This window comes from Macaca mulatta, chromosome 2 (genome assembly GCF_049350105.2).
Source record: "Macaca mulatta isolate MMU2019108-1 chromosome 2, T2T-MMU8v2.0, whole genome shotgun sequence".
NCBI lineage: Eukaryota > Metazoa > Chordata > Mammalia > Primates > Cercopithecidae > Macaca > Macaca mulatta.
In genome coordinates this window covers 123139863-123162569 of record NC_133407.1, presented here as the reverse complement: position 1 = coordinate 123162569, position 22707 = coordinate 123139863, and the positions used below count along the sequence as shown (strand labels likewise).

The window sequence follows — 22707 nt, the reverse complement described above, 5'->3', positions numbered from 1 at the left end:
TCCTACCGACTCCACTCTGAAAACGTTCTCCTGATAAATTGACTGCAAGAAGCCTCCAGCCCATTCTGCCTCAAGGCTCCCCAAGCCCCGAAATGCATTCTGCAGCTGGTACTACCCTCTGAGTACTGATGGTAGCTCCTGACTTGGAGGGTAGCCCCTAAAACAGGATGTGTTTCTGGGCACAGAACATTCTTACTCTGGCAGCAGAAAGGAAGAAAGGACGTGGTCCACATGAGCCTTGGGAATTGAGACTTTTGGGAACTAGGATGTGAAGGCAGAGCACGGGAAACCCAGATACCAGCCATAGTCCCATTTGCAAAGGCAACAGGATTTCTAACCAGGCCTCAGGCACTGTTACTTGAGTTGTTAAGAGACAGCTGTCTTCACCTGATAGAGGTTTTCAGGAGGCCTGGAAATAAGCCCTTCTGTCAGAAATCCATCCTATATACCCATGAGGCGCTTCCAAAATCCAAATGTTATAAAGTTTGACAGCACAAAGGAAGCTGATATGTACACCTAACCTGTATTTTCTCATCCAAATGGGGTACCCAAAAGTGTCTGGAAATAGAGTGCACAAGAGAGGAAGGAAAGTGAAGTAGGGACAAAGGGAAGAGGGGAGAGGGGGAGAGAACAACAGAGAGATCTCTACGGTAAGGCTTCAGAACTGTGACACTCCGGCCAGTGCTGGCCATGAGACACCTGCTGAGGAAGGAAGCAAAGTGCCCTTTGCTTCTTTTTATTTTTAATTGATAAATAATAATTGTACATGCTTATGGGGTCCATCGTGAAGTTACAATATGTACAATGTATAGAGGTCAAATCAAGATAAGTCACATCCATCAACTCAAACATCAATCATTTCTTTGTGTTGGGGATATTCAAAAGCCTCTCTTCTAGCTATCCAGAATATATAATAAATTACTGTTAGCTATAGTCATCCTACAGCACCCTTTGCTTCTGAGCCAGAAGAAGAGAGACACTCAAAAAAGACGTAAAATAACTCTGCTGAGACGAACATCTTGCATGCCCATTTGCTCTGCCAAACAGTCAAATCCCTCCAATAATTTAGAAATACGGGGTTATCTTGGGATATGGAGTGTGTTCCTAACACCAATCTGGACTCACCAACTGGGACTGTATTTTTGGTTTGGAATTAGCATGGACACAAGCTTGGAGGCAAAACTCACCCAAAAAAAAAAAAAAAAAAAAAAAAAAAAAAAAAAAAAACCCATAGAGGCAAAGAATGGAACATCAAGAAAATGCTCTTACAAGCAGAATCTCAGACTAATGATGAGGCTGCCATGAAACCGAGGAATATACAGTAGGAAATTCATTCAGAAAATTAAGACACAAGGGCCATTAACTTAGTGACAGATTCCCAGCCCTAGAGTTAACTGCTGTTTGCTAACTGTGTGACTTTAGAAGCACTGCCGAACCTCTCTGGGCTTTATTTCCCTCATCAGTAAAGTGGTGATTAAAAGTTCCTACCCAGTAATGCTGCTGTGAGGTTTTAAGATTTTCTTAGAATAGCACCTGGCACATAGTAAGCGCTGAATAAATGATAGTTGTTACTGTTGTTGCTGTTATTATTAATTTAATATGTAGTATGTTCCGCTAACCAGGACATAGGAAAATAGTAGCAGAATTAAATTCTAAGCAAAACGGACAGGTTGGCATGTTTTTATTTGAGAGGAGAAATCCTGCTGTGAGTTAACTCTTGGTGGCTTTCGTCTGGTGATGCTGAGTTATTTCTGGAACAATAAGCACGAGGCTGCTGCTATAGTCTCAAGATTCAATAGTAAATCACTGTGTATCCCTGCATCGGGTTGTTATTCTATGGATTAAACAAGATAATGCATGTGAAATGCTTAGCCCATAGTGGCATTTAATAAATAGCAGCTATCATTTCTGTTATTCTCATTATCAATATCATTACAGTAACAATAATATTGTCACATACTAGCACTGAGTGATCCCATTTACAATCTGACAGCCATGCAGATGGAGGACTCATCTGCAGCCTACCTGTTTTCCAAAAGGGGGTTAAAACTGGTTTTCATCTTTTCCCTTTTTACGGTGAGATAATGAATGCAAAAGTGTTTTGTAAATTCTAATGTATATTTCATCTTTTGTCTGAAAAATTAAAAAAAATTAAAAGGCTCTCCCAATTTGTGGTTTCCAAGGTATTTTGCCTGCTACATTTTCTATTCAAAATGTTACCAGTGCTTATTCTCCCTGGTCCTCGGCAGTGGAAGTGCTAAGCCAATTGAAAGCCTCTGGCTGGAACACAGGAGAAATTCCGCCATCTCCTGGCCGCTCCGGAGAACTGCTCGGGAGAAGCTGCCCACAGACAGGTAACTACCGGGGGTGGTAAAGGTGCAGGGCGGCTGACAGTCACCTGCTCGGTGGTTTGAGAGCCAAGGGGCATGGAAGACCCAGCCATCATTGTGGTCTCTGGAGGGTCACAGCTTGAATCCGTCTGCCATGCTGCTGCATGTGTGGCGTCTGCCTCTGCCTGTATCTCAGGACAACACCTGCCTTTGCAACTCCAGAAGCAGGTGATAATTCAGATAGATAGCGCAGGCCTGAGGTGTCAATCACTCTGTTCCTTGGCATTTTGCCCCATTCCTGGTCTGGCGGCACATCAAAGCCTGTTGCTTTCTGGCCTCTGCTGGAGGCTCAGGCGACCACAGGCTCCAGGTCTCCTTGGCCAGGTCCTTTCCTCTCCCCAGGGCCTCTGCCACGTGTGTGACAATGCAGCCCACCAGGAACAGAGGCAGGGGCCACCCCCACTGAGCTGGATGAACAGAGACGCTGTCCAGCCCCAGGGTTCACTGCGCCAGGTTCCATCTCTTCTGGGAAGTGAGCAGCTCTGGTCAAGTCCTTATTTTAAACACACATTTCTACACAGAGAAGGCCTCACATACAATAGAAGGCTCTGAGCACCTAGGAAGAGGACTCTAGGAGACTGTTTCTGAGCCAAATGCATGAATGTGTGGACAATACAGAAGCTGACCCACGTTAAGTACCTACCATGTGCCAGGTATTGTCACATGTGTTTTCATGGATTAGGCATTTAATCCTTACAACTCTCTAAGGAAGATACTATTACTATCCTTATTTTACAGGTGAGAAAACTGAGGCACAGACAGTCCCAGCAGCTTACACAAGGATTTCTAGCTTGCCACTGGTGGAGCTGGGACTTGAACCCAGGCTGCCTGGCTCCAGAATTCACATTTCCAATCCCTATGTTTGATCTAAATACTTAACATTGAAAGACCAAACGCAGTAGTACTCCTCATGCACAATTTTGCTTTCATGGTTCCAGTTACCCAAAGTCAACTGGGGGTCAGAAGATATTAAATGGAGAATTCCAGAAATAAACAACTCATCAATTTTAAATTGCATGCTCTGTGATTGTGATGAAATCTCACGTCATCCTGCTCTGTCCTGCCTGGCATGTGAATCCTTTGTCCAGTGTGTCTGCACTGTCCACCCTCCCTGCCCACTAGTCACTTGGCAGTGAGCTTGTTTATCAGATCGACTGCCAAGGTACTGTGTGCTTGTGTTGAAGGAACTTGTATTTTGTTTATTAAAAGCTCCAAAGCATAGGAGTAGTGATGCTGAGATATTGTTGTGAATTGTTCTATTTTTAATGTTGTCATTCATTTCTTACTGTGCCTAATTTATAAATTAAACTTTATCATAGACATGTATGTATAGGGAAAAAAAACATAGTATATATAGGTATACAGGGTTTTGTACTATTCGTGGTCTCAGGCATCCACTGGGGGTCTTGGAATGGTCACCTGAAGATAAGGGTGCATAATGCAACAGCGTGAGAGGTCATTGACATGATGGAGTCTTATGATCACCAGCAGAGGCTCCCCGGTACTGACAATGGGGACCCAACTTGAGAGATCACAGATGAGTGATGGCTAGAGTGAAAAAAGGAGGTCCTGGGAAACAGAGGAACCCAGGGAGAATCAGGGATGGGTCAATACAGTCATATGAGAACATGACAGAGATAGAGCCCAACAGGAAAACAAAGACCAAGGGGCAAAAGACTTATGTATTTAGTCTTCATATTTATTTATGTTTATTATTGAAACTGAATAAGCTTAGCTCAACCATAGACCCAAGCAGCTGGTGGAGCTGAGGAGGGGCACTGCTGATAAATAGCATGAAATAGTTCAATTGCCAGCCTGGGGGTTGGCCTTGGTGTTAAACCACTGCCCAACATGGCAGAACTGGTGGACCATTTTCCATGCCCTCTGGTGTGGTGGATTGCTCACACCTACCCATCCCACCACCAACAGGCCCTGCGAATGGCACTGTTACTCTCACAGGTCTACAGAAGGCCAGGCACTGAGGATGCTGGGGAGACCAGGAGACTGCATTACATACTACATGTACCCCACCTCATGGAGCTTACATTCTGGTGGGGACAAGGGAAGGGTACAGAATGCAAACAGGTAAAGTAAGTAAAATAGTTACAAATTGGAAGATACGCTTTAAAGGAAATGAACAGGGTACTGTGCTGAAGAACAATGGGGAAAAAACCCACTGAGCACAGAGAAGAAGAACCAGGGGTGTTTGGCCAGGCCTCTCATTTCAAAGGGTCTCCCATTCCCAATGCTGTGGGGACTTACAAAGGTGCAGGGGGCAACTTACAGACTGAAAGATGTCACACTTGTAGCTCTGATGGGTCCTGTGCCAGAACGTCACCACCGCACCGCAGGACTCAGCTTCTATGCTACATGTTCTGTTCATGAATTCTCCATCTTCTTGTGTGTCAGTGAATTTGAGTCCCCTTGTATCTTTTATTGTGATAGACAAATGATGTCATTTTAAATATTCTGCAACTTTGGGCCCTTGATTTGGCTTTTCATTTTGGGGGGTGCCTGGGAGCCTCATAAACAGGTGTGTCTAACTGCTGATGCTGAAGGAAGGCCTCCAGGAGTGGAGGGGTGGGGGGGTGGCCTTCAAGTTGAGAGCTGCAAGAAGAGCTGGGGGAAAGAAGGGCACTTCCAGCTGTATCACGAAGCTACTGCCTGTTTGTGGGACAAAAGCCACCTTTCAAGGACTTACATTAAAAAGAAAATTTAAATACAGTTAGGAAATAAAAGATCTCGGTAAGCTCCAGTAGAAGGGCTTAGAATAAGTCCAAGACAAACCGATTCTAATTTAACCAAAAGTGGGAAGAACAAAGACCTTCTGTACAACTTAACACTATCCTTAAGCTTGATTTCTAAGATTCACAGGGAGAGATTTTGAAATGAATCAGTGAATTGTAAGCAGCTAGGTCAACTGGCAGATTGTGTATCTCAGATTCATCCTGCTTCTGAAAATAGGCATTAAAACTGCAGCAACCTGGAAAAAATAAAAGCCGAGGTGGAATTTTAAATGACAGCCATAAGGACATGCCTTGTGGTGAAAGATGGTGGTTGGACAAGGAAGGGCTTCTCAGTTGTCTACTAGGGGCTGTGGTCTCTGGTTCGTTCCTCAAGAGTTTCCATAGGCTGTACAGGAAAACCAGCTTTCTCATTTAGGCTGAAGTTGAGGACACTTAACGTTTTGTTTTTTCCACAGCTACCTGCACTTTGAGGGCAATAAAGTGAGACTGATGCATGAGAGATGGTCCTGTTTGGACCAGAGGCAAAGCAACAACCAGCCCATCTGGAGAAAACTTGTCTCTAGGAGAACAATGTTTGTGTATTGATAATATAAAATTAGATGACAGCATCCCCTTGTTCTCCTTCCTACCACCAAGGAGGAACTGAACCTTCAGAAATCCACTGGGTTTTTTTGTTTGTTTGTTTGAGACGGAGTCTCACTCTGTCGCCCAGGCTAGAGTGCAGTGGTGCAATTTTGGCTCACTGCAACATGTGCTTTCCAGGTTCAAGCAATTCTTTGGCCTTAGCCTACCAAGTAGCTGGGACTACAGATGCATGCCACCACGCCCAGTTAATTTTTGTATGTTTAGTAGAGATGGGGTTTCACCATATAGGCCAGGCTGGTCTCGAACTCCTGACCTCTTGATCCACCTGCCTTGGCCTCCCAAAGTGCTGGGATTACAGGTGTGAACCATCACGCCCGGCCTGCCACAATTCGCTGTTTAAATTTCTCTTTCACAAGTGATGCCCTGGTTAAAACCCTTCATCACATTTTGCATCTCTACTCCCCTAGATGAATTTCCCAAGAGAAGTGTTCAATCAGTCTCCCTCCTTGGTTACTAAACCAATGTCTAAAACATCACTGGTCTAACTGTTTATTAAATGACTGAATTGCCAGATTATCAAAATCCATACATACTACCAGAGAAGTCTCTCTGGCTGTTATGAAAAGATTGGTTTTTCCTAAATCAACAGTCACTGAGAACCAACCATTCATTGAATAACCCATTCACTTCACCACTGTATATCTAGCAAGGATCTTAGTGAGGCCAGACCCCTTGCAAGGTTTTCCAGACACAGCAGCAAATAAAACAGACAAGTTTCTGGCTCCCAGGGAGTTGATAGCGGGTAAGACCAGGGATCATCACACATTTCTATAAAGAGCCAGAGCATAAATATTTAAGGCTCTGCAGGCCACATGCAGTCTCTGAAGTATATTTTCTTGGTATTTTTTTGTATACTTGTTTTTAATAACCCTAAAAACTATAAAAACGATTCTGCTATCAAGGGTCTTTCAAAAACAGACCACAGGCCAAATTTGGCCCATTAGCCATAGTTCGTCAACCCTTGTGTAAGACAGACATTAAACAAAAGTCCTTAGGCTGACGTCAGTATAGGTGAGATAAGCATGTAGGAGAGTGAGACAGGGAAAAAAGGCTGCATATGGCTGTGATTTTGGAGAGGTCAGGGAAGGCCTCCCAGAAGAAGCATTCAACGTGTGATGTGGTGGAGGAGAAGGGCTAACTCAGCAAAGAATGAGGAGGGCGAGGGAGGAGGGCGAGGGGGCTGAATGAAGGTAGAGGGGCTACAGGTAAAGACTTTGAGCAGCATAGCTGAGCTGGATCCAGATAAAAAAAGCCTTGTCAACCACATCAGGAACTGGGATTTTACCTTAGGTACAAAGGAAGCCTTGTAGGGGTGGGTTTTAAGGAGAGGAGTGCCTGGATCTCCATGAAATTGAAGGAACTCTCCTGGCTGCTTGGCAGGTTCTACTTTGAGAAAGTAAGAGGCTAGTCCACTGTAGCCTTGTGCTATGGGTCCAATTGTGTCCTCTCCTCCCCTGCCAAAATGTGTTGAAGCCCTAACCCCCTGTTCCTTGGAATGTGACCTTATTTGGAAATAGGGTCGTTGTAGATATAACTTGTTAAGATGAGGTCACTGGAGTAGGGTCCAACAAATGCCTGGTGTCCTTATAAAAAGGCAGGCATGTGAAGACAGGCACACAGGGACAACCCCAGATGACATAAAGGCAGAGTGTGGTGTGCTGCAGCTGCAAGGCAAGTAAGGCCAAGAATACTAGAGACCACCAGAAGCTAGGAAGAGGCAACGAAAGATTCCCCTGCAGGTTTCAGAAGGAGCCTGGCCCTAGTGACACTTTGATTTTCAGATATCTAGCCTCCAGAATGGTGAGATAATATACTCCTGTTGCTTTAAGTTACCCAGTTTGAGGTCCTTTGTTCCAGTAGCCCTAGGAAATAAATACACCTAATGGGTGACAATGGCTAGGAAAGAAGGAAAGAAATGTACTGCTTTGAAAAACATTTTAAAGATAGAATTCAAGAGCTTTGAGATGGGTTGGATGTAGGAAAGTGGGCAAAAGGAAATGTGTAGGCTGGCAATGCACACCCAGCTACTGCCCTTGGTTACCTGCGGAAGGGCAGCAGTGATTAGTGGGAAGGAAGAAACAATGAGCATTTCCTTATAAAATACACCGCTCCATCCTTTGTCTTCTTAAAAAAGGGAGTCGGACTTTCATAATGAAAACAATAGAGTAGAAAAGTAAACAGGAAAAGGAAGGAAAAACTGCAGGGCTCCTGGGGCTGGCCTGAAAACCCTGTGGATAGAGAAAGCCTGACTGTGCTTGTGAAACTAAAGCAGCAGCGAAGGTTGGGGTAAGGACAGACCCAGATTTCAGCTTGGGGCATAAGGCTGAGATGCAGGAAGGGTATTGCATGATGGGAAGCTTGCCTTGCTTTGAGAGGTCTTCTGAGTTTTAACCAAAAGAAAGCAGAAGAGGATGTGATAAACAGACATAGAGATATTTGTGGGAGACAGAAACGTGTGGCTTTAGGGAACAACTTCCTAAGTCAGCCCGTCGTGGACACACATTCTGCATCGGTCTTCCCACGTCTGTCTGGTGCAGGACGGGGTAGCCCTTCAAAGCATTATGTTAGCTTTGGGCACCTCCTTCAGAGGAATCACACCATGAAAGAAATAAAAAAGGCTGAATGTTATTTTAATTGAATTTGTTTTCAATTTATTTTCAGTTGTCTAGGGAAAAACCTTTTACACTCACATCATTTGATTCCTTTTTACTTTGTGTCCATTATCCTCATAATGAGCTTTTAACGCATTAACGCAGCCCTGTTTGCCAAAGAGTGATTCACGTTGGTCAAATCAATAAGTAGCAAAAGCACAAAAATGTACCAGATTGAGACACTGAACCAGTGTATAAATGGAAACCTTGGTCTTCCACTTCCTTAAAAGTGGAGGCTGCATTCTGGTGACCTTCTAATGCTACAGTATCAAGGTGAATATGCAGAAATTCCTCTAGTTCCTAAATTCCAATTCTCAAATGTCCATCGAACAACCAGAGCTAAATGTTGGAGCCGGCAGAAAGCTCCCCTGCCTGTCAGTGGCATTTAGCCTCAGCCTTCCCCTCTGCAGTTTTATTCCCAGCAGCATGCGGTAGTTGAAGCAATATCTTGTTATAAAAGTATTTGCGACGAAAAGAGGGAAATAATAATGCAAACTTCTCTGGATTTTAAGGTTCAAAGGAGGTAAAGAAGAGTAGGAACTTTTGCCGTCTACCTCTATGGTTCATGTCCTTAAACATCCATATAGATGACATCTATTGCTCATTGTGTAGTGCCACCTTAGGCTTACAGAAAGTAAAACAGCTCTTCATACTGTAACATAGCAACTCCTTTTGAGGGTTTAGCATACTGCTTAATCCCAGCAAGAAGGAAGATTTGCTCTGGTATCCTCTCCACAATGGTAGCAGAGAGAGGACGATGCCTTGGGATTCAACTAATCCAGAGCTTCTCCCATGCCTGTCTCTGCCAAGATCTTAGCCTACACCAACTGAGAAGCTCATAATCATCAAGTAGAGAGCTTATATATACCTTTCTCCTATGAGTGGGAAGGAAGAAACAATGAACATTTCCTTATAAAATACACCGCTCCATCCTTTGTCTTCTTAAAAGAGAGAGTGGGACTTTCATAATGAAAACAATAGAGTACGAAAGTAAACAGGAAAAAGAAGGAAAAACTGCATGACTCCTGGGGCTGGCCTGAAAAATCCCTGTGGATAGAGGAAGCCTGACTGTGCTTGTGAAACTAAAGCAGCAGCAAATGTTGGGGTAAGGATAGACCCAGATTTCAGCTTGGGGCATAAGGCTGAGATGCCTACCTCTGCCAGGATCTTAGCCTACACCAGCTGAGAAGCTCATAATCATCAAGTAGAGAGCTTATATATACCTTTCTCCTATGAGTTCTGTCCCTCTAAAGAACCCTAATACAGAAGTATGAAACAGCTAGAAAAAGAGGAGTCCAGAGTCCAGATAATATTTGAGTCATCAAACCTCCCCAGCTTCCCTGATCCTTGCCTTTCTGAGACTTGGCTGCTCACCATGTCCAGACAGGTGTGCTTCCCCCAGCATTCTTTCAGGAAGTACTGAGGAGCTCATAATGATCGAGTGGAGATCCCAAACTGTGTTCAAATCAACACTGCTTCTCTGAAATTTGATCAGACATTGCAAGAAAAATGCATTTGCTTCAGGAACTTTGGGAATCCCTGCATACTCAATTGGTCTCTATGATACTCCAAAGTGCATCAGCAACAAGTTCTGCAGCAAATAATTCTACTTATTTTGGTTTAACTTGACATTTACCATACTTGTTTGACTGAGAAAGCTTAAAAAAAATTAAAATATTTTAATAAAAAACATCAATTCACATGGTGGAATACAAGGAAAGTATTTAACCTAAGAATCATTTTAAGAAAACTTAGTGTCATCACTGGACATTAGAGAAATGCAAATCAAAACCACAATGGGATACCATCTCATGCCAGTTAGAATGGCAATTATTTAAAAGTCAGGAAACAATAGATGCTGAGGAGGCTGTGGAGAAATAGGAATGTTTTTACACTGTTGGTGGGAGTATAAATTAGTTCAACCATTGTGGAAGACAGTGTGGTGATTCCTCAAGGATCTAAAATCAGAAATACCATTTGACCCAGCAATCCCATTACTGGGTATATACCCAAAGGATTATAAATCATTCTACTGTAAAGACACATGTACACATGTTTATTGTAGCACTATTTACAATAGCAAAGACTTGGAACCAACCCAAAGGCCCATCAGAGATAGACTGGATACAGAAAATGTGGCACATTTATACTATGGAATACTGTGCAGCCATAAAAAAGAATGAGATCATGTTCTTTGCAGGGACATGGATGAAGCTGGAAGTCATCATCCTCAGCAAACTAACACAGGAACAAAAAACCAAACACCGCATGCTCTCACTCATAAGTGGGAGTTGACCAATGAGAACACATGGACACGGGGAGGGGAACATCACACACTGGGGCCTGTCAGGGGGTAGGGGGCAAGGGGAGGGACAGCATTAGGACACTTAATGCATGCGGGGCTTAAAACCTAGATGACAGATTGACAGGTGCAGCAAAGCATCATGGCACATGTATAACTATGTAACAAACCTACACATTCTGCACATGTATCCCAGAACTTAAAGTAAAAGAAAGAAAGAAAGAAAGAAAGAAAGAAAGAAAGAAAGAAAGAAAGAAAGAAAGAAAGAAAGAAAGAAAGAAAGAAAACAAGAAAGAAAAGAAAGAAAGAAAGAAAAGAAAGAAAGAAAACTTAGTGTATCACAACTGAAACTGGGTTTTCATGTTTTGACAAATGTTTTCATGTCACATCATCCTCCTAACCAAACTATGCCACTGTTGTCTCTTTCAGTCTCCCCCGCAAAGCATCAGATCCTTTAGGGCAAATGTGAGGCCTTATGCATTTGTAATGTAGGTATTCTTTACCTACTCAGTGACTCATTAGGCAAGTGAGCGTGAAAGAAGAAAAGCTATTTAGGACTCATTTCTTTTCCAATGACAAAAACCTAGATCAGACAGCCTGAGAAGGTTAAGCACTTACTGAAAGAATGCCGGGAGGAGCACACAGGTTTGGACTTGCTGAGCAGCCACGTCTCAGAAAGGAAAGGATCAGGGAAGCTGCGGAGACTTGATGATTTAAATATTATCTGGACTCTGGACTCCTCTTTATCTAGCTATTTCTTACTTGTATTCTCTATTAGGGTTCTTTAGAGGGACAAAACTAATAGGATAGATGTATATAAAAAGGGGAGTTTATTAAGGAGTATTGACTCACATGATCACAAGGTGAAGCCCCACAATAGGCCATCTGCAAGCTGAGGAGCAAGGAAGGCAGTCCGAGTTCTAAAACCTCCAAAGTAGGGAAGCTGACAGTGCAGCCCTCAGTCTGTGGCCAAACGCCTGAGAGCCCCTGGCAAACCACTGGTGTAAGTGGAAGAGCACCAAAGCTGAAAACCTCGGAGTCTGATGTTCGAGGGCAGAGAGCATCCAGCACAGGAGAAAGATGTAGGTTGGGAGACTAAGCCAGTCGAATCTTTCCATGTTCTTCTGCCTGCTTTTATCCTGGTTTTGCTGGCAGCTGATTAGACGGTGCCCACCCAGATTGAGCATGGGTCTGCCTTTCCCAGTGCACTGACTCAAATGTTAATCTCCTTTGGCAACACCCTCACAGACACACCCATGAACGATACTTTGCATCCTTCAATCCAACCAAGTTGACGTTCAATATTTACCATCACATGTTCCTTTCTGCAAGTTGGCTTTGTTCTCCCAAATAGCCAATCCTCACAGCTATACAACTAAAGAAAAAAAGTGACACCCTCTTAAAAATGTCCTGAGAAGAATTCTAATTGACTTGACTCATGGCCTGGGCCTACTATGATTGGCCCGCTTGAATCTTGTGCCCATTCCTGAGAGCAGGTACTGTGTTTAGCAGCCCTTATGAGAATCACGTAGTTGGAGTAGGGAGAAAATGACCCCCTAAAGAAGCAGGAGAGATGTGTTTCACACAAAAGGAAGGTTTTCAGGTTGACATATTGTGCTTGTCAATACAGATATGAAGAAAGGACTACTGGTTCTGGCGAAAGAACCATAACCATTCTACCCCTTCCTTCATGCTCTCTAAAATCACCCAAACCACATACATGTTGTTATGGACAAAGCAGCCCATGTAGCTCAGGTGCTGCCCTTGCCTTCTGCGTGGAACCTGTCTCTGCTTCTCCCAGGAGGAAAGCACACGGGGCTAATTGCTTTAGCAGGTGCAGTACTTTGTTGGTGATTCTCTGCCTAATCTGCTCATTATGCAGCTTATGTCATTCTATAAGTGGGGAGAAATAGTGTTATCACAGGAGAAATGAGCTCTCTTGTTTCTTGAGAAATTCTCTTAAGCCTAGACAAAGGGGTTTTAAGTTTATCAGCCTCCCCTTTGTGATACCTCATTCTAAATGATGTATTAATCATTTGTTGATTATACAGATCAATTAAACATGTTTTACAGGTTAGGTTAATTAAATCTTTGGTAGAACTTCCTATTTATTTAGACCTTCTGCTTTGCAATTATAAAACACCACCTAACCAGCATGTTGACTTTTAATAAGTTGCAAACAAGGGTCGTAAAAGAACATATTCCCCTCATTGTATTCCTTATAAAGTGTTCTTTTTGCTATCGTATCTCTCTGCATAGTTATATCCACCTGCTAATCCATCCCATCCAGCCAGCCATCTGTCAGTCAGCCTGTCTGCCTATCTTGGTATGGTTTGTGCTACCAAAACTCATGTTGAAATTTGATCCCTAATGTGGCAGTGTTGGCAATGAGGGCATAGTGGGAGGCGTCTGGGTCATGGAGGTGGAACCCTTGTGAACAAATTAGTGCCTTCCCAGGAGCTAAATGAGTTCTTAGTAATAGATTAGTTCCCAGGAGAGTGGGTTGTTACAAAGAGTCTGGCTTCCCTGGTTTTTCTCTCTCACTGTGTGATCTCTTTGCACACTTTCTGCCATGAGTTGAAGCAGCCTGAGGCCCTCACCAGATGTAGCTGCCAAATCTTGAACTTCCAGCCTCCAGAATTGTGAGCCAAATAAACCTCTTCTCTTCATAAATTATGTAGCCTCCGGTATTCTGCTATGGCAATAAAAAACAAACTAAGACATCTACCTACTAACAAAGGTTTTTAAATCTGGTAGCCTTGTCCAAGTAGATGCTTATCATCAGTATCATGCAGAGGCATGTGCTTGTTCAGAGTTAGAAAATGGCAACCCCACCTCCTACTTGAGGAATTTGGGTAGATCCAGGCTCAGTGTTCCCTAACTGCCTTACTCTCTGGACTAATCACAAGAGGTGATGCTCTGGTAGCAGAAACAGACAATTCAAATGCACATCAATGTACTATATACCAAGAATCACTCCTTTAGAGCCATTGGAATGAAAACTATTACCAACACCAGTTTGTCTGCCCAGCAGACCAACCACAACTACACAGACTCACTCATCAACCATAAGGTCTGTAGGATGTTTTTTTTACCTCCCAACCCCTGCCTTCTTCAACTCCACTGGCTCTTAGATCTTAACATCTCTCCAAACTCCATCTCCAGAATCAGGTTATGTTTGCAGCAGAGAACAACAAGGAAAAGGTTGGGCTCCCTAATGAACAATCTCTTGAGGAAGTATCTTTAAAAATAAAACCCTGTTCTCATGCACACCCACACTGCACAGAGCTCGCCTGGGACCACAGAATCCAGCACGCTTTCATTCACCACTTGCTCCTCCTCACCTCGCACTCCTAGCCAAACTCTCCTGGTGCTCACGGTCACTTTTTTGTCTGGTTTTAAGTATTTACGTCTCAATGAAAAATTTGTGATTTTATGCACACTCAGAACAGACAGACCCATGACCCACGTTTAATGATATATGTAGCTCATTTCATGTATTTTTGAGGGTTCCAGTTCTTTCCAATGCTGCATTTTTCCTCACATGAAATATAATATTTTGTATCCAAAAGAGCCTTTGGTTTTAGGATAAGGTCTTTTGTTCCCATGTCTGGGCACTGTTTTCTTTTGTCTTCAAGATGAAAAACCAACATTCAGCAGCAAATGTTCAAGGGGCATCTACCATGTGCCAGAAACTGCTTTGCAAGGCATGGGGGACCTGGCAGTCAGTGTAGTCTACCGGGGAACAGTTGCCTGTCAATTGAAGTGCAGCCTTATACAGAACTGTGGGGGGCAGGACAGGGTGGTGCTGTGAGCCAGAGGACTCACTCCCAGCATATAATCAGGTGGTCTGGGAAAGCTTCCTAGACAAAGTGACTCCACACTGAGGTCCCAATAATGAGTTGAAGTTAGGCAAGTAAATGAGGGGAGAGGGCAGAGGATGACTGGTTGCTGAGTGGTGCAGGTTGGAGGTGGAGCTTCCATGCAGAAAAACAGCCTTTTAAATTAAAACAGAGACAGACAGAGAAAGAAATTGGACAAGACGGAAGAAATGCATCTTGATAGGAACACAGTAAGAGACGGATGCTATTGCTGGAAGAACTTTGTAGGCCACATTCAGGCTGATCTTGCAGTGAGCAACCCTCTTAAAAACCTTCTAGTGGGCTTGGCTCCCTCTGGCCAGCTACAGGGACTGGATTGGAGAGCGAAGGGCAAGACAGGAGTCAAAGCAGCCTGCATGGCAGCTGAGGCAGTGATGAGCAGTGTGAACCAGGGCAGAGGCAGGGCTTGGGAAGTAGTGCAGCACTTGGTGACTTGGCTGGAACCTGGGGAGGTGGCCAGGATTATCCCAGGTTCCTTGAGTAAGGGATGTCATTCACAGGGCTGGTCACACAGGAAAAGGAGGCAACCTGGAGGAAGACCATGGACCTGGGGAAAGTTGACTGTATATATATGTGTGAATGTATGGAGCCTGCCCACCATGTCAAGTCACTCAGGGCAGGCCAGATCACGCTGTGGTGACAGCCAGAATAAGCCTGGTAACAAACGTGGCTCACACTGTATGTCCATCGGCAGTGGGCTCTGTCCATATCACCTTCACTCTGGGATCCAGGCTAAGAGGCAGCCTCTGACCAGAACACTTGCCTGTCTCATGGCAGAGGAAAAGACTCTGAAGCGACACACTTCACTTTAACCTACTCATATAGTTTGGATATGTGTTCCTTCCCAAATCTCTTATTCAAATTTAATCGCCAATGTTGGAGGTAGGGACCCTGTGGGAGGTGATTGGATAATGTGAGCGGATTTCTCATGAATGGTTTAGCACCATCCCCTTGGTGCTCTCCTCATGATAGTGAGTTCTCATGAGCTCTGGTTGTTTAAAAGTGTGTCACACCTTCCTGCTCTCTTTCTTGCTCCTGCCCTTGCCATATGATAGGTCTGTTCCCTCTTTACCTTCTGCCATGATTAGAAACTTCCTGAGACCTCCTCAGAAGCAGATGGTGCAATGCTTCCTGTACAGCCTGCACAACTGTGAACCAATGAAATCTCTTTTCTTATAAATTACCCATTCTCACGTATTGCCTTATAGCAATGCAAGAATAGCCTAATATACTCACATTGCATTGGCCAAAAACAAGTCACAGAGATTACCTAAGTGGGACAGAGGTGTATAAATCTCTCAGAGGGAAGGTCACTGGGAGATTTGATGGAATAGCTAACACACTGTACCACACACAGGAGAGGTGGCTAGAGACCCATTTACAACATCTACTCAAAACAAAACACTAGCTTCTCCCCTTCCCAGTTGGTGGAACTGCTTATGCAGCAGCACTTTGGGATACTTAAGAGAAGCAAATGGACAGGTGAAAAGGGCATATGACACCTTCATCCATGCAGCCTCGTGTAAGTCCACTGCCTGTCTAAATTTGAGTTTCCTCATCTGCCACATTAGGGTACTAAATATAGAGGCTCTTCAAAAGTTCCTTCCAGTCCTAAGATTCAGTGGATCTGACCTCTACTCTGCTTCTGTGGTCTGAGCACCTGATTCTCAGGCCTTTTACCTTTCACTTTCAAAGGCAAGGATCTCTCTAAGTGCCACATGGTTACGTCACAGGAGTCAAGATTCAGAGGGGTACCTAAGCCTCTGTGATTCTTGGGGCATGTGTTCTGCCAGCTCATTTCTCACTGCTCTGAGAGGGTCTGCCTTCTCTGCCAGGTCCTGTCTGCTGCACTGCATTAGGGACTAACACCTTACACTTGGCCTACTTCTTAATTCTTTCCTCAGAAGGCCTCGTGGCACCTTTAGCCATGGCTTGTCATCCCATCCAACTGTGAGGAGGCCAGAGGCTGAGCGCTTGGACCCTCCCCCTTCTACCCCAAGTTGTTGACTTCACTTGATCATCCTTCATCTTGGCTGATTTCAGGGCCAAGACTGCCACCGTCCCCTGCTTCTCCTTTAATTTCTGTCCCCTGATGTTCATCTAGTGAACAATGATGCATTACAATGTCTAGGTGCCCAGGGCTGCAAATCCTTTCAAGATATAATCAGTTGAAAGGAAGGATTTTTGCATTCAAGGCTGATGCCAACCTGACTATACACTTATTACCAAGCCTGTATAATTAAAATGAACATTTCACATACACACAAAACTGTCACCTTGATGCAGAAAAATATGAGATGAAAAAATTCAAGGAGGCACAGAATAGAAAGAAAATGGCACAGGACGTGGGGTCAGCAGAAAGAGGAAAGAGAAGACTGGAGAGGCCTTCCGCTGAGAACCACAACGGCTACATTAGCCTTGTTAGTTAAAGTCCACCATGCAGAATGCAACTCGGTTTACTGGTTAATCTGTTTAATTAAGGAAATGGCATTTTGCTGGATTCCCTTGGTCTGTGTTCATGTAAATGTAGAAGTACTTCCAACAGCAGCCACTCAAAAAGTCTGTTACAAAGCATCCCTTGGAGGGAAGGTATTGTGCAGTGTTCCACTCCCAAACACTGTAGAACTCAGTCGTGGGCACTTGTGATGGACATACCCTAAGATGGCCCCAGTGAACCCTGCCTTCTGGTATTAATGCATTTGTGTAATTCCCTCCCAGTTAGTCCTAGATAGGACTTGCTTCTAATCAACAGAATATGGCAAAGGTGATAGGACGCCACTTCCATAATTACGCTACATAAGATTTTAACTCCCATCGTGCTGGTAGACTCTTCCCCTTGCATGCATGAATGAAGCAAGCTTCTGCATTGTGAACTCCCCTATGTAGAGGGTCACAGGTCAAGAAACTGAGGGCCACCTCTGGCCGACAGCTAGCAATGAGACCCTCTGTCAATCACTGAGATTGAATTTTACTAAGATGCTGAGTGAACTTGAAAGCAGATCCTTCCCCAGTTGAGTTTTCTGCTGAGACTTTACTCCTGGCCAACACCTCAATTGCAATGTTCTGAGAAACCTAATAAATGGGTGTTAACAGCAAAGACTGGAATGACACAGTCGAGATGCAGGCTCAGCTGTGCAGTGGGGAGCAGGATCACAAACACATGGACCCCTTTCCAGAGTTGATTCCCAGTACTGCAGACTCTAGAGTCAGACCTATGAATCATCTTGCCCCTTGTTTCTCACTCACTGGGAGAACACAAGGTTACTTAGCAACTCTGAGTCGTACATTATTCTACTTCATCTATAGTGTATTTCAACACTGACATCACAGGGTTGCATCACAGAAGACAGTTGCCTTACAGAACCCAGCACAATGCCTTGCCGAAGCGTATGCTTCAATCCCTCACCATCTCTTTTTTCCTGTGGTTCGAGGTCCTGCCTGAGGAGCCTAGAAATCCCATGCTCATTTTGGACAGGCTCACACAGTTCATGGCTTCAGCACTCTCCTGGAGGGCAAACCAAACCTGATAGGAATCTGACTTCTCTATCATTCCAAGATTCAAATATCCCCATGTTCAGTGTTTGGCCCTTTTATGATGTTAGCAGAGTTGATGTCTCCCTTCTCCTTTTCTCTAGGGAGGGAAGATAGGGTATCATTTAGAACATAAGCAAAGAAGTCTGACTCTTATGTTGAAATCCTAGCTGAGTCACCTAACATCTCTTATCTGAGCAAATCTCACTTCCCTGAGCTTCAGTTTCCTCTTCTGTAAAATAAGGATAATAGCATTTATTTCATAGGATTGTTTTGGTAATTAAAAAAAAAAAGGATAATCCATGAAAATACTTAGTATGCAATCTCAATATCTGGTTCATAGTAAGAATTCAATAAACAATGACTGACGCTACTGCTGCTATTATTACTCCTTCTATACTGCTGCAACTATTGACTAATCTCACTGCTATTAGTATTGCTAGTGGAGAGCCCATAGAGTATAGTGATGAGAAGTATCAGCTCTGGGGTCAGTTTCTGGTTTTGCCCATTATTAGGTGTGTGCTCTTGGGACAATTTTACCTGCCTGGTATGAATTCCCTTCTTCCCAATTCTGCTCCTCAAATCCGGCATCTTCTGGACATTGCTTTCGAAGGTACAAAGTAATTGCTTTCACTATCTGTTAAAATGATTAGGCTCTTCTCATCAAGATAATTGTGGGCAAATAATGAAATCCCAGTAAATATTTGGATAGTAATCATAAAAATGTAAAGTGGCTTTGACACACAATGGCACCTAGAATGTGAGGAGAGACCTCCTCTGTTTGAAAGCGGATTGGACTTCATAGTGGCCAGGAAACTCATCATATGGAAGCCATGATTTTTGTCTTTGCCCAGACCCAGGCATCTTGCACAAATCCAAGAATATACTATGTTTTAATCTGAATTATTTTCTTAGCCATATTCCTTACTTTACTGCTAGAGCAGATTCAAGAGAATCTGGGAAGTAAACACTCATCTTTCTGTGGAAGGAAAAGCATTAATAATTAAGTTTGGTTAGGAATTTCTATTCTTTTGTAACCTCTATTGAAAATTAACATGGTTTTCCACTTGCAACCTATATCCTCTCCCCAGGAGCTGACTTCCTAGGGAAAATAGCTAATATTTTGCAGCAGCTATTGAAAGCAAGAACCAGGCTGGTGTAAAATGTGCATGCTTCTACATTCCTGTTTCCCTTTGCACAAAAAGCATGGCATCAGTTGAATGAAATTATAGCTATTCAATTGGTCATTCCCTTATGACTGCAAGCCATTTGGAGCTCAGTCATGCTTACGAAAGCCAGTATCGACTATGTGTAGAAATATCTGGAATGCGATGCTTTGCCACTGACATCTTTCATTCATAATTACTGCAAAGTCTGCCTGCATAGGCCTAGTCAATGGTCAGTCAATATTCCCATTATAAGTTGGAGCAGGGTGAATGGCCAGGGCAGAAATACGAAGCAGACATATACTCAATGGGGCCCACAGACCCAGACATCAGAGTTGGTTGGAGAGGGTCTCATGAACCACTGAGCTCAGAGGGATAGGCAGGCATGATTTGATGTCTTCTGGAATCTGTGTTTTATAGGGTTGGAAATTAAGTCTCTTCACAACAACACAATGTAGAAGAACATCATGTAAGGCATCATCTTTTATACAGAAGTGGATCATTCTTTTTTTGAGTTGCTTGTTGCAGTTGCTTTTGCATTGTGATGGTGCTGAAGGTCTTGTCATAGGAGAACACATTTTAAATGGGCATGAGTAACATGGTTACACCCAATTGATAAATAATTTAAATTAGAAAGCATGAGCAAGTACTTCTCTTCCCAAAAAAGATACCTCACTCTGTGGCATTGGGGTAAAAACCCTACTCTGCAACAGCAAGGAGTTGATGATCAGGGATTATCACAAAGTAGCTTAGGAATGTTAGAAAGTGATTTGGCTTTATATGGGTTGCTTGCATTGTACTCCAATTTGGTGATTTCTACTTTGCCAGCATGAAGTCATTCTGAACCTTAATTCAGAATCTTCTCATGAACCCTGTAAGTCAGCCAATGTTAAATGTTGTATGTGCTTGGCACCTGCTACCAAGGGGGACTTTTCTTTTAAGCCACTATTTTGTAAAGACTCGTCCACTGCAAATAACTGAATAAGGACATCAGAGTTTTTGGGTTTATGAATGTCCCTCACACAGAGAGTTTCACAGAAAATCCTTTTAGGTACCATTATTCTTGGCCATGATGGATATCAATACCCAAATCTAATTTAGCTAATTTTCCTGTCTTTCTCGTGTACTAGCACAGAAATGAGTATTAATTTACCATTAATTTAGTGTGCTAACCCTTAATTAGCAACAAGCCTGTTCTGAAATAGCTGATATTGAAAGCTCAGCAAACTTTTATTCAAAATAAAGTCACCATTGCATGTGTGTGTGTAAATACAGGCACACATACTTTCACTTCTCCATCCAATAAATTTTAGGGATCCACCACATAGATATTTGCTTTAGGTACATTAGTAAACTTAAATATTACCATAATAGTGTGGCTTATCTAAGAAAAAAACAAACTTGGACATGAATAGCTGCATGAAGAGGTCTTCAGAAATAGTTCACAGAGCCTCTCAGGTTCAGAGAACCTGGGGAAGCTCCCAGTGAAACTACATGTCTATAACAATGGAGTCAACAGAGTGTCCTATAAAACAGATATTCTTTCATTTAATGTCTTCATCATGACCTCTGAAGATGGTCTTTATTAATTCCTTTTACTGCTGAGGAATCCAGGGTTCTGAGAAGTTCATTTATTCATCCGTCCATTTATCCATTCAACTAATATTGAATGCCTACTATAGGAAAGGGCTCTCCTAGTGGATGGGGCTACAGCAGGGATAAAACTCCTCTGCTGTCAGAGGAGTTTACATTTTAGAGACAGTAAATAACTAACCCAAAGTCACACATTCAAATTGGGTCAGGGCCAGAATTCCAAGTCATGACTTCTTGATTTCTGTGGTATGTTCTTAACCGGAACACTATGCTCCCCTCTATGACAGGAGGATATTAGGAGCAACTAACAAGTCTTGCCTAGTATTTAATGTTGCTTTCTCCTAAAGAGATACTGGGTGTTGCTATGCCATAATAGCTCCTCTGTTAAACCAGGCCACATGCAATGTCTTCTTTCCCTCTCTCTCTCTCTCCCCTCCTCCCTCTCCTATTTTTAAGACTTTAGACAGGCAGACAGCAATTCTTAATGCCAAACTATGGAGACACTGCTCACTCAATATCTATCCTCCCTTCTTTCCTTACTACAAGAACCACAACTTTGCTTGGGGGAAGAACTATCTAAAAAACAGTTTCCCAGGCTCGTTTGTACGAGGGATGCTCACGTGACTGAATTCCAGCAAATGAGGTGTTAGAGGAAGCGCACTGGCTGGAGCTTCTAAGAAAGCAGTGTTTGCCTGGTGAAAAAGGACTGACTTTGTTGGCCCAGGTCTTCCAGGAAGCAGGGGTGTGATTCCAGAAGGGGTGGGAGGATCTTGAGACTGTGAGGATAAGGATCTTTTGCTAAGGATGGCAGAACAAGAAGCTGGAAGGAGCTTGAATGGTTGAGGATTTACTCATCAGCCATACAAGCCCAAGGATATCTCTCCCTGGACATGAGAAAAATACACCAACATTAAGCCATTGAATTTGGCTTTTTGTATATGCAACTGATTTACAATACCATTCTTACACACACACAAAATATACTATTGATAAACTCAATGTTGAATAACCACCACCTCTACACCATCGCCATTTATAGTACTTTGCCCTGCACAAGGCACCATGCTGTTTCACTCCATTGTATCATTTATTCATCATAGGAAACTTATGAGGGAGGTATCATTATCTTATTTTAGAGATGAGAAAACTGAAGCTCAGGGCGGTTAAGCAACTTGTGCAAGTTAGAATGAGTCAGAATACAGTGGAACTGGTATTGAAATCTGGCTCCAAAGCCTAACCTTAAGCACCTGATTTGATCTTTATAAAAATCATATAAGCAGCCATTGGTGGTATCTGAAAAATACTATTATCTTGATAGTTAGCTAAGATAAATCTGCATCTCTAATTTCTTCATAATTGTTTCAATAAAATGTTCTTTCCCAACATTATTAAAGCCTAACAATTTCCAATTCCTTTCTCTTTGTAACTTCAGACAACATAACAAAGTGTGCAAAACGTACCTCCATGTTCTCTGCATATTCAGATAGAAAATAAAGCCTATTTGCCCACCAACTTTATATGAAAGATTTCCAAGAAATCCAATATTTTGAGTCACTAATATCCCAATCTTCAGTCTCTCTCCCCCTTTGACTTATTCTGACCATATCAGGATGGAGATTGTGTTGAAAAACATCATTAAAGGAGGAAGTTTAAGAAGGATGAACAAGCTCAGAGATGTCAATGCAGACGACAGCGGAGAAATGCTGAGAGAGGACACCCTTGGCTTCTGCTTCCAGCCTTTGCTTCTCTCTTTCCTCTGCCTAGGTATCTTCCTTCACACTCTGAAACTTTTCCCTTCTCT

General features: G+C 43.1%; 1 long non-coding RNA gene across 1 annotated transcript in view; it reads right to left on the bottom strand.

Moving 5' to 3' along the window:
* The window catches only part of LOC144339528 (uncharacterized), a 182247-nt gene extending 170811 nt beyond the window's left edge, over window positions 1-11436 (bottom strand). The window contains exon 1 of the long non-coding RNA XR_013414553.1: window positions 11354-11436. This is a non-coding gene — a long non-coding RNA (uncharacterized LOC144339528). The remainder of the gene's footprint in view (window positions 1-11353) is intronic.
* Window positions 11437-22707: the final 11271 nt, after the last annotated feature.